Here is an 11948-nt window from a genome sequence, read left to right on the forward strand (position 1 = left end):
TCATAAAGTGCACCTTTTCTAACCCTCGTTAAAGTTACAGAAAAAGTACTTCTACAAATATAAGTATTTGTAAACTTACAAAAGAATTAAAAACCTTTGAACAATCCATTAATTATATACACTGTACAGTTTTGTATCACAGCGATCTCAGGTTGACCTTTCACCTTTGAGACAACTGAAAATAATACCGTGTTTCCCCAAGTATCGTGTCGTGCGAGTGACGTCTGAATATTGAAGTGGGACAAGCCGAGTCCGCCGCATTAAGCACGCCGCCCGCGCTTAGTCAAACTGGCAGAGCGTTTTCGAGGCACGCCGGCCGAAATCTATTATTAGGCAGTGTCCAAATACGTTCGTAAATAATGTATCAACAGTTCGACTCACCAGCAAAATATCGATCTCGCACGGCCAAAGTTCAATCGATTTCACATTGAAAGTTTCACTCGAGAGTGCTCACCTGTGATCGCGTTTATACATTGTCCGTTAGTGGTCGGGAGCGGGTGGAGCGTCGCGCGTGGCGTGTGCGTGGCGGCGCGGGCAGCGCATGGCGCGGGGCAGGCGGCTCGGCCGGGGCGCGGCGCGAGGCGGACTGCCGCGCGCCCGGGCGCCGTGCCTCGCGCCGCCGCGTTTCGATGCCCTAAATTCGCATTTCAGAATTGTCGTACCGCTGCAGCCGGCACGGCCGCACACCCTATCGATTCCCGCCATGACGCGTACGTTTCGTGAAAGTTAAAAGTTAACTCGATCGAATGCGATGCGGTCAGGTACTGCCTCACTATCAAAACGCGAGCCGTTTCTAGGTCGCGTTAATTGATTTGTACAATTCATGCTTATTAACAATACGTGTGGCACGTTGATTTTTTACACAGAAGTACGAGATAACATACAAAATGTTTACATATTAAGTAATTTGTTTTAATGTTAAATTAGAACGCAAAGCCTGTAAAAAAAGTGAGAAGGAAATTAAATTGAGGTTTTTATATAAACTAGCGATATATTATTTTTAATACTCCTACTAAAATTAATCTTACTTATATAATGAACAAAGTTAAAAATAAAATTTAACAGCCTACATTCTATAAGCCGTCGCTGTAGTGTGAAATGAATCGAGTATTGGCGTAGCAGGGCGCTACGCTATTCCGTGCGCTACGCCGCGCCGCCGTGCTACGTCATTAGAGCTACGAAAAGCTGGTGCTACGAGCCTCTACGTCGTAGACCCTTTACATAGAGAAATCTGAATAATAATGCAATTATTTAGATTTCTACTATCGGGAGGATAGAAATCTGAATATTAAGTGATACGGATGCCATATTTAAGGCTAAATTATATTCAGGCCGACGAAATAATTGAACTTATTTTCCTTGAAGTTATTTATTCCATTACAATTTAAGTCATTAAGTATCACGCATAAAATACAGACAGAATAGCTATAGATCTTCACATCTATCAACATTACCTTTACACTAATGAGGACTAAAGTCTAGAGTTAGTTAGAGTTTTTATCCTTTTTTTCCTATGAAAAAAAGTAAATTAACATGGATAACTTTTATTATTTTTTTTATTTAAATTAATATCACTTTGAAATAAATTAAAACGCACGACACCTGTTTGTTTAATTCAGTCGGGTTTTATGGCCAAGGGCATAGCGGTTAAAGTTAATCTTCAGCTGTGAAAAATTAATGTCTCCGTCAAAGATACAGAGAGAAACGTGAACTGAAGAAGATGTATAAAATAATTATTTGCTGCTCATGGAGAACATATCATAGATTTTAAGACCAGCAAATTAAAATTCCAAAAACAAATGCGCAAATATAATGTCAATAAATAATCTCAAATTATATTATAAATGCAAAAGTATGTTTGTTTGTTACCTCTTCACGCGTTACCTACTGAACCAATCTTTTTGAAATTTAGCGTTTTCTGCCCGAAAAAAACTAATGTTTCCGTTGGATTCGCGAAAAACTTATATTCTTTTATGGGTGGCGCTAAATTCACGCGGGCGAAAATGTGAATAAAAACTAATAAAATAATAAATTCAATGAAACAGTTTCTGTAATTGTATTCCATTACAAGCAGTATGCGAGAATAGTGAAATTCAGTTGTATTTCAGCGGAAATGTGAACCGGCAGCGGCGGCTTATCTGCGGGTAGTTTTACTACCACAAGCATTCAAACGAGGAATTTAAATCACTAATTAAAAAACAATAGCTTTGGATTTGATGAACAAATACTACGAATAGATTTATTTTCAAAATAGGATTCAATGTATCGCTTATTGACGTCAACGACTGTGGAATAAAATTATATCTCATACATTCATACATATGGTCACGTCTATATCCCTTGTGGGCTAGACAGAGCCAACAGTCTTGAAAAGACTGAATGGCCACGTTCAGCTATTTGGCTTAATGATAGAATTGAGATTCAAATAGCGATAGGTTGCTAGCCCATCGCCTAAAAAAGAATCCCAAGTTTGTAAGCCTATCCCTTAGTCGCCTTTTACGACATCCATGGGAAAGAGATGGAGTGGTCCTATTCTTTTTTGTATTGGTGCCGGGAACCACACCGCAAATTATATCTCATAGGTAGTTTATCAATCTTTAAAAATATGAGGTATAAACTTCAATATACAACGTCTCTAACATTAAGTGAGTAGACAGATCCAATAATCACAAGACTCGAAGGCCTAGTTAGATAGATGATTGAATTGAGCTTTAGAGATAATAACACAATACTTATTCATGAAACCTAGCCTGAAATATCCCAAGATAATAAGCCTTCATCGCCATTAACTTTTACAATCTGCATCTGTTTATTATTAACTTAAGCTTAACATTCTTAAACTATGATTTAGCCAAACAACTGAACGTGCATCAGTCTTTTAAAAAATGTTGGCTCTGTCTGCCCTCACGGGATATAGACGTGATTATATGTATTTATGTGTGTACGTACATACATATGTGTATGTCAAATTGTATAGACTGTTGAAAAGCTAAATCAGTAAATAAATCAAAAAGTTTTCGTATAAAATTCATATCAATATTGAGTGCAAAATAACAAACAAACATATGCCAAAGGTCACTCCGTTTGGCAAACTCTAACGTCTTGATAAAATCGGGAAATGCCGGAAGGTACAGGTCTACGGTTTAGGGTTATGGATTTTAAAATTGGAACTCTAAAAACTAGTTTCTTGAAAGTAATTTTCTTTAAATAATAAAAAAAAACAATATTATATGAGTTGTTTATGTATATCTCATCTTGCTTACCATCAGGCTGATTGAGGTCTAACGCACTCAAATTATTATAAATTATAAAAAAACAAGCGATACCGTGTTCTAACAAAAGCCTCCTATTTTGAGAAAGCCTTAGCCATTATCAGTATGGTCCGATATAATTGCCATTTAATTACAACTAGTTTTTGCTCGCGTAAAAAAATTGATCCCCCATATGGAAATTTTTGATATATCTCTCAAATACAGACATCGACTAGTTAATTCTTCTTCCACCTGGCTTTTTGTCCCGGTTGCATCCTCACCAATCTGGAGTCCTCTTTAGAATGGTGAGAATACCCAGGGTATGCCTCTGATCATGGACCCAGGATTGTGAGGCAGGTTTTTACACGAAACGACTCCCATCTGACCTCTACAATCTTTGCAGCTGTAAACATAAGATAGATAGAAAGGTAGTTACGTTACGTATGATTATGGTTACACATGCAGTTATCTGAATGTGCAGTTTTCCTCATTATGTTTTCCCTCGCCGTAAGAGCATCGATTATTATTCAGATATCTTTGGATACCTACATTTCTACGGAATCCTCTGTTCCCAAATTGACTAGACCCCGACTAGTTTTTACTTTGTGTTTCGTTTGATGCAGATATTATAGGAAATAGAAATGTCAAGCGCGACAACCCAAGGCCTGCTTGTCACGATATGGCAATAGAAGCGCGATTGCAAAGAATTGCAGATACAATAGCTTTTTATTGTTACTCTTACCTACTGTAAAAACGCGATTTCAATTATTCGACAGTTTGTTATTGATACTGTCAAATATAATTTTTTTTAAAACGTGAATTGAATAGAATAGATTAATTTTCAAAATTGGATACAAGGTATCAATTATTGACGTCACATCACTTAAATCTAATTGTAAATACTCCAAAGCGCATGTGTAGAAGAAACACTGTAGCAAAACAAACTAAACTACAATTGATGAAAGAAACTTTTCATTATTAGTTCCCTCCCATGATGAAGTAGCGTAGAAAACACATGTACTATTCGCGAATTAATTTTCTTGCTGCGCAGATTGTGATTGCATATAGCTAAATGACGACCGCGCACCGCGCTTAATCAGTTGACATCTGTTTAGCTTCCCTCGGTGATTTTTAATCGTAATACCTTGTATAAAGCTATTGTTTGGCATCGATTTGTATATCAGTAAATGGAAGAGTAATTGGGGTCCACGCTGGTGTCTCAGTGTGCAGTGAAGGATATTGCAATTGTGAGTAACAACAACAATTCATTTTAAAATATTTGCGGGCACTCATCAACGCACCGCGGTACCGGCCGTCGTCGAGCGGTGACTCGGTGACTCACTTTCGCCTCAAGGACACGCTCGCGTGCATCGCATCTTACGCTTACCTATTTAGCTTGAACCGCCCGATATTTATCAGTATCTAATATTAGGGAGTATGGCAAATGCAAATAAAAAAATATGCGCTGGTTGTCGCAATGTCATTTCCACAAGACAATACCTAGTTTGTTCACATTGTGACCTAACTTACGATTTGGAATGTGCTAATGTCCCGGAAAAGCGATTTTTTATTATGACGTCGGACCATAAAAATCAATGGAAATGTCCAGAGTGTTGTAGTAAACAACCGAAGAATAATAACTCAAATACGCCGGTGCGATCAGCAGCATCAGACATCGCCACAAAATCATCGGCCAACCCCCCGTCATCCAGTCGTCATGATGATCATGTAAATGTAGCTAAACGCGGGAAGAAAACTGATGATTCAGGCCCTCCGTTGTCGTCCCCTATTTTAACAGAGGATAACTTACGAAATATATTAAAACAAGAATTTTTAACTATAATGCGAACGGAGTTAAGGAGCATTCGCGAAAAAATGGATAATTTTCAAACTGCTGCTGAATTTTTTAATAAACAATATGAGGATCTCAAAGCTGTGGTTGAAGAAAAATCAGTCTTAATTGATAATCTCAAGGAAGAAAATACTGCTCTTAAGTCTTCGGTTGTCAATCTTGCTGCGAGATTGGAGTTGGTGGAGCAACAACAACGTGATTGTAATGTTGAGATCAATGGAATTCCCGAAAGTAGAACCGGCAATCATCTCACTGACACAATTATAAGAATTGCTAACACCGTGAAGTTCTCTATGGCGGATACCGATATATTACATGTTACGAGGGTAGCAAAAATGGACAAAACCAGTGCTCGTCCACGCACCGTGATCGCGAAGTTCCAGAGCATTCGTCATCGGGATGGCTTCCTTGCGTCTGTGGCATACTACAACAAAAAGAACCCCAAGGACAAACTGAACACCCGGCACTTGGGCCTTGAGGGAGCGAGCAGTCCGGTCTTCGTATCCGAGCACCTCACACCTGGAAATAAGTCTTTGCACGCACAAGCGCGAAAAGCGGCGAAGGAGGGAAACTATAAATTTGTGTGGGTTCGTAATGGGCGTATATTTGTGAGAAAAGATGAATATTCACAACCTATTCTTGTTAAGTGCGCTACTAGCCTGGCAAAAATTGTGTAACTTTTTTTTTGTTTATTGTGCCACATTGTAAAGTTTGTCACGCCTAATTGTCTAATTAATGGATTTAAGTATTTATTACCAGAATACCGGAGGTCTTAGGACCAAAACCACTGAAGTATATAATAATATAGCAATATGTAATTATAGCGTAATAGTTTTTACGGAAACGTGGTTCAATGACTGTATAAATAATAGGGAGTTTATAAATGATAGATACGTAGTATATCGCAGAGATCGTGATTTCTCTAAGAGTAATAAATTGGATGGCGGTGGAGTTCTTGTGGCAGTTTTAAGGAGTATTAAGTCTGCTCGTATGTACGCATGGGAAAGTGAATGTGAGGACTTGTGGGTTACAGTAGAAACGATTATGAATAACAGGTCAAAAACTATAGCAATATGTGCTGTTTATTTGCCGCCACCAATTAAATTGGATAACATTTCGATATTTTTTGAGAAATCAAGCTTAGTCTGTGAAACTTGTAAAGGCGTTATTATCCTGGGTGATTTTAATATGAGGTTCATTGATTGGTCTCTTGTTGAAAAAGATGAGGGCGTTATACCAAGTAGTTTTCGCGCAGAAGGTTATTCCTTATTAAACTTCATATCGGTAAACAATTTGATCCAGGCTAATGGCGTCTGTAACGAGGAGGGGAAAATGCTTGATTTGGTCCTAAGTTCTACCCCAGATGTAAAAGTGTCGAAATCAATTGATCACCTTAGCAATATTGTGCCAAGGCATCCTCCGTTGGTTTTGTGTTTGACGACTCATACATTCAATAATTTGTCGCCTCTTAAACGAGTTGAATTTAAATTTTTCAAAGCAGATTATGCTGGTATAATTCATGACTTGAGCGATATTGATTGGTACACTAAATTGAATAACAAAGATGTGAACGCAAAAGTTTCAGCATTTTATAATATTTTGAGGCATTGCGTTGAAAAATATGTTCCAAAGCGTAAAACAGCGACTAAAAAAGCCCCTCAGTGGATAGATAAAAATTTAAAAAAAAAATTACTAACAGAGAAGGAGAAAATTAGGAATAAATACTCAAAATATAAAAATCCACGAGACAAAATAGAGTATGAGATCCTGAGAGGTAGGTGTCAAAGATTGCAGCAATATAATGCAAAAAAGTACTTATTAAAAATAGAAGAAGAAATAGCTCATAACTCGGGAGCCTTCTGGCGTTTTGTAAATAATAGAAGAAAGGCCGATTCAGGCTTTCCAACTCAAATGAATCTTGATGGTGAAGTGGCAGAAAATGGTCAAGACATAGCGGATTTATTCGCTAAATTATTTAGTACCAACTTTACAGGGAGCTCCAGCGCTTCAGCTCACTTCCCTCCCAAAATGTGTCCAACTTTGTCTGGTATAACCATTACTCCAAGGTGCATCTTACAAAAGATACGTAAGTTAAGTATACATAAAAGTGCCGGTCCAGATGGTTTCCCCCCCATTTTTGTTAAGAGTTGTGCTGCTGTTCTGAACTTGCCTCTTACTATCATATTCAACTTTTCCTTACAGACAGGGCAGTTTCCAGACGAATGGAAGAAAGCTAGAATAGTACCTATATACAAAAAAGGTGATCGAGGTGATATACGGAACTTTAGGGCAGTCTCCATTCTTTCTATAATTCCGAAGCTGTTCGAATCTCTTGTGGAACCCGTCATATCCATGCATCTTTCTGATCTGATAAGTCGGAATCAGCATGGCTTCATGAGCAAGCGATCAACGGAGACTAACTTAGTTTCGTTGGTTTCTAGACTGGCACGTGAAGTGGACGCAGGATTTCAAGTAGATGCGATATATACGGATTTCACAAGCGCATTTGACAGAGTCAACCATTCATTATTACTAGCGAGACTTGAAGCAAATGGTATTCATGGTTCGCTGCTGAATTGGGTCCGATCATACCTAGAACGAAGATCACAAGTTGTTGCGGTGCTTGGTTATGAATCTAAGATCTATTACGCTGACTCCGGTGTTCCTCAGGGTTCACATCTTGGGCCCATATTATTCTCTTTATTCATAAGCGACTTACCGGAAGTCATTTTGAGCTCGGAGTGTTCAATGTTCGCCGATGATGCAAAAATATATAGGGTAATAAAAAATTCCACTGACGCAGATCTTTTACAAAAAGATATTGATAGATTAACAGCATGGTGTCGTGTGAATGGCATGTCAATAAATACAAATAAATGTCATCATATTACATTTACAAGAAAAAGGAAACCTATTGACTCAGCGTATAAAATAGGATCTGAGGAAGTGCAAAAAGTGAAATTGATCAGGGACCTTGGTGTTTGGCTGGATTCCGAACTCAAGTTTGTTGAGCACATTGACAACATTATAAAAAAATCAGCCCAAATGTTAGGCTTCTTGAAAAGAAATTCGAGGGAGTTTCGTTTGGCTAAAACGAAAATTCTCCTTTTCAACACTTTGGTCAGAAGCAATTTGGAATACTGTAGTTCAGTTTGGAACCCAACATATGCTGTACAATCTCAGCGAATTGAACAAATTCAGAGGGTCTTCACCAGGCACTTGGCATTCGCGGAGCCCAATATTTCTCATCGTGTTCCGTACGACGAGCGGATGAAACATTTTAATATGGTCTCGCTTTGTGATAGAAGAAAAATACACGATGTGATGTTTCTTTATAAACTTCTAAATAACTTTTTGGATTCCGGGGACTTAGTGTCATTAATAGATATAAAAGTTCCGAGTAGACTGCCACGTTATCCTATAACTAAACTGCTGTCTGGTCCGGCATCGAGAACAAATCTGGGCGGCCATGCGCCGGTAAGGCGTATGTGCGATACATATTTCTTGGTTCGCAATTCAGAAAATTTGGACATATTTCACGATAGATTGAATGTATTTAAACATAGGATGCTGAAACTGTTGTAAATGTTTTGGAATTATTACTGAAAATTTTATATTTATTACCTACATATGTTACTGATATATGGTGAACGATGTGTATACCTGTAATTGGTGTTTTCACAAGAACAACATGTAAGTGTGTCCCTGTCATTGAATGTAATGTGTAAACACTGTTGGTGTACCAATTAAATAAATAAAAAAAAAAAAAAAAAAAAAAATGTGTGTCCTAAGATATTTTCTCTAATATAGATGAAGAAGGAGACGTGAAAATAAATGAAATTAGATAATAAGGAAGGATTGACAAAAGGTACACATATGAAATGTATGAAGGACAACATGGTTGAAAATGATCTTCTTAAATCTTTTGTACTGAACTCTTAAAATAAATTAAATATTAATCATTTTAATCATAGTAGTGTATTAGTTTGTCCAATTTGACACTAAATTTTTTTTAAATTCAAATCAGTATTTTATTCAGAAATTAGGCATCCGCATTTTAATCAATTTAATTTATTTCTTATACTTATATTACTATTTATCAAAAAGCTACAAACTACCTAAGCACTTAAACCCATTGAGACTAGAGTTCCTTTCATATAATAGAACGAAACGGTCTTAAGAATATGTATAAATATATGAGTTGTTCAAACAAATAAGAAGCAAAATATGCAGCATAAAGCTAATTCGTTTTATAGAGCTGCAGTTTTAGCTGTAACTTCCTGAACAAGTCTGCATACCGTCTAAATTAAATTATTTGTACGTTCAAAACTTTGACACCACATTACAGTGAACATGAGAGGCCATAATCCTCAGAAAATGAATAGAAAACGGCTACGTTAACCACCAGGCCGGGGTATTACTTTTTTCACAAAGAGTAAATAAAAAGTCTATACTAGAGCGCTTTCATATGGATATTTGCTTGGAAAAGTTAGAAGTTTATTTGTAACTATATGGTCTCAATGAAAATATGTCGGCGTGAGTTTACTTGTAGATTCTATCTCAATGGCCCATGATGAAGATAAGTGGACTCTGATAATGAATGTTTTGAAATAGTTACAAAATATTATTCTCATAAAGTGCAAGATAACGATTTTAATTTGTTTTGCTTACTTAATCATAACGAAATAACGCAACGTTATTTGGTTAACATTTGTCCCGTTTTTCTTTTCTTCTATTTAAGCACAGCCCGTTGGACTGAGGAAAAGGAGGTGAGTATCCAATCTGCTTAATTTCAATTTAAAAAAAATGTTTTTCCGAAATTTCCGTGGAAATGGAACTTACCGAAATTTATCGTTGGTCCACTCTAATGCTCTATACAGACAGATTGTTACTCTATGGTTTTTTAAGAATCACAAACATGGCTGCACGCACGCTGCGGTCACGCAACCGTGCCGATTACCGCAGTGACCGGCCACAAAGGCTTTCCTGTCATAATTTTTAAAGAAGCCCTTCGAAAGGCCTACTGAAAAGGTATTTAACCGTTTATAGACAGTAGGTTTACAATCTAAATTTATTTTAGGAAAATGATTGGGAAAATAATTTCGTTGGATAATACATAAAAGGATTGATATAGGGTTCTCTAATCTGAAGAGTAGAGCAGCAACACTCAGTGGTTTCTTTGTGATAAAAGCATTCCTTTTAAATGTTAACATGTAAGAGCTCTTTCTTTTATTATTCTTCATTCAAAGTACAGACTATACTTACATTGATTTTTGTTGGTATCTCTGGTTGGTCTGTTCACCAACATCAGTGATTGAAACTTAAACCCGGTTGACGCATTTTTCATTATTTAGTTTATAGTACTATGAGATTTCCGGCACTTTAGAATAGAACCACTTCATATCTTTCACATGGACATCGTAAAATGCGACTAAGGGATAGGCTTGTAAACTTGGGATTCCTCTTGTATATCATGGACTAGCTGTCACTATTTAAATTTCATCATGAAGCCATACAGCTAAAAGTGGCCTTCCAGCCTTTTCGAGAGACGTAACTATATGTTTGTTCATAATTATTAGGTACCAGGGAGCAACTGCCTCAGCAAAAACCTAGCACAGAATCACCTTGTACAGACAATCAAGAACTTAAAGACTAAAATGTTCTGAAAAGTTTAGTGATAAAATAACAGTATAACACTCTACGACAAGTGACTCCCAAGCTCTTGTCCGTGAAGTGCTAATGAGGTAAGCACCCGAACTTCACTTGAGAGAATGCCAAACTACAATTCGAGAGTAAAATAGTTAAATTACAGAAGAGTATTTCAGGAGTACTCAATAATAATTGTGACACAAGCATCTATAGTCCAATGTTCCCGTAACGCTGAAGACCGCAACAAATGGAGGCGCATCGCTGGGGCTGCATTCTCCAAAAAAGACGCATCGTCATAAAACCACGACCACTCTGTCAAGAGTGAACGACTGAGGAGGAGGATTTCAGGAGCATCGAAATAACAGAACGTTAGACGGTTAGGTGTAAATCTTTCCGCGAGGTTTTACCAATATCTTTGTTGTAAGTTATTGAAGGTAGGTGAGGAATCGTGAGGAAACCGGCATATTCAGGCAACTGGTTGTGTAACCATGATTTGATTTGCGTAAGGTTCACCTGCAAAGGTTGCGGAGGTCACACGGTAGTTGCTTCTTGAAAAACGCAACCGGCACTGATTTTTATTTGTATATTAACTTAGTAACTTATTAATGTGCCGTTTCTGAAATCAGTGCTAAATTTCAAAACACCAAGGAATTTTACGAATTAAGGATCTTTCTAGATAACGGCACACAATTATATGTTAACATAACTAACTAATGGATAGACTCTTTATTGCACCATGAGAAAAAGAAAAAAAAACACAGTTAATAAGGTACAAAGGCGGACTAAAGAATCGTTAAAGCCCAAAATTATAAGTTATCATAACTAAAAACGTATTTGAAGAAAGTCTGTGTGTGAAATTCTTATTTTAGGCGACCAAATCTGTGAAATCTTATATTTGTTACGTTGTTTGTTAAGTTACTTTAGTAAAACGAAACATTTGTTTTATCTCAGAAATTAAACACAAAGAGAGCAAGGGAGAATTAAACATATATCATATAATTAAGATTTTATACCTTGCGGGGAAGACAGAGCCAACGGTCCCTAAAAGATTTAAAGTTACGTTAAGCATTGAGTTTCAAATAGTGACAGGTAGCTAGCCTATAGCCTAAAATAAGAATACCAAATTTATTAGCCTCCCCTTGATAGACTTTTACAATCTGCACGGGAAGAGAAACGGTTGGCACACACTAGATTTC

The 11948-nt window shown here is 37.1% G+C and overlaps 1 protein-coding gene across 2 annotated transcripts in view; it reads right to left on the bottom strand.

Annotated features, from left to right (window-relative positions):
• The window catches only part of LOC106140822 (sodium channel protein 60E), a 157523-nt gene extending 156924 nt beyond the window's left edge, over positions 1-599 (bottom strand). Inside the window, exon 1 of one of the 2 annotated variants that reach the window (XM_060949814.1) lies at positions 455-599. The gene's annotated coding sequence lies outside the window, so the exon portion shown is untranslated. Of the gene's footprint in view, positions 1-381 lie in introns of both variants that reach the window. The other variant, XM_060949815.1, reaches the window with a different exon arrangement.
• Positions 600-11948: the final 11349 nt, after the last annotated feature.

Source organism: Amyelois transitella, chromosome 19, assembly GCF_032362555.1.
Source record: "Amyelois transitella isolate CPQ chromosome 19, ilAmyTran1.1, whole genome shotgun sequence".
Lineage (NCBI taxonomy): Eukaryota > Metazoa > Arthropoda > Insecta > Lepidoptera > Pyralidae > Amyelois > Amyelois transitella.